We start from the raw sequence: 1,209 nt of genomic DNA, 5'->3' as shown, positions 1-1,209 counted from the left end.
GGTTTTATTCCTACTTGAACCAATCCTATGTGAATGTATTTATAATTTTTATCTTTGTGTTTTCGTAATGAATTTTGAGATAATAAATTGATTGTTTCAAATGGCTTAGTAAGTTGTATATCTCTTTCTTCTGTTTTAATTGTGAAATCAGATTTAAATATTTGGAATCTAGAATATTTATAAATTTGGTCCTTATTTATTCTAGGAATTTCCCAGTTATCAATGGATTTATAAAAATCTTCTATAATTATTTCTTCGGTGTTAATTATTTTATTATTATCATAAGAAGATGTAGCAGCAGAGTTTAAAGAGATAGATCTAGAGAAGATTGGATCCATAATTAAAAATTTTATTCTTAAAATTTATTTTCTCTCTACAATCCTAAGCAATTCTTAGGGATTACAGCCTTGAAGGACTTACTACCCAGACTTTCTTAGGCAAAAACACTCAAGAGAACCTAAATTTCTGGACTAAAATTTTTTTTTCTTACAGATATAGTTTCTTTAGACACATACCCCCCGTGGCTCTGATACCATAGAGACCAGGATCTAAGATTATGGAATTTAACACCAGAAAAATTATTCAGAAAGTAAAATAATTTCAAATAACAATGGTTCCCTAGAGAAGGAAATCCACAAATATAGGAATTTAAATATGCAAGAAATAAATAAAATGGTTCCTCTATTGAGGAGATCCACAATTTGCAGAATAGCAGAAATTAAAATTCTTTAAGGCCGTGGTTCCTCCAGTTTCTGATGTATATAAATCTTTAAGGGATCTATATACAGAGCATACTTTTGCAAAGAACTCCACAAATCCTAAAGAAGTAGGCGGTTTAACCGGCCATAGATATTGAACAGACATAAATATATATATACATTTAAGAATTTCAGAATTTAAAACAAGATTTCATTACTAACCTTTGGAATCAAATAACTTTACATAAATGGAAGATACAAATTAAAAAGGGTTTCGGATTTTTGGGTAATGGTTAAAGGTTTTTAGAAGGTTAAAGGTTTCGGATTTCTGGGATTTCTGGGTAATGTTTAAAGGATTCGGATTTCTGGAATCTGGATCTGGAAATGAATGATTCGAGATAGAGAGAGGGAGAGAAGAGAGAGAGAGATATGGGTAGAGAGTGGTAGGATGTTTTCGGTGCCTCTCTACTGAGATTACATCCCCTTTTATATACTTTTTTAGGGGTATTTT

Source organism: Primulina huaijiensis, chromosome 3, assembly GCF_012295235.1.
Source record: "Primulina huaijiensis isolate GDHJ02 chromosome 3, ASM1229523v2, whole genome shotgun sequence".
Taxonomy (NCBI): domain Eukaryota; kingdom Viridiplantae; phylum Streptophyta; class Magnoliopsida; order Lamiales; family Gesneriaceae; genus Primulina; species Primulina huaijiensis.
This window is presented reverse-complemented; position numbering follows the sequence as displayed.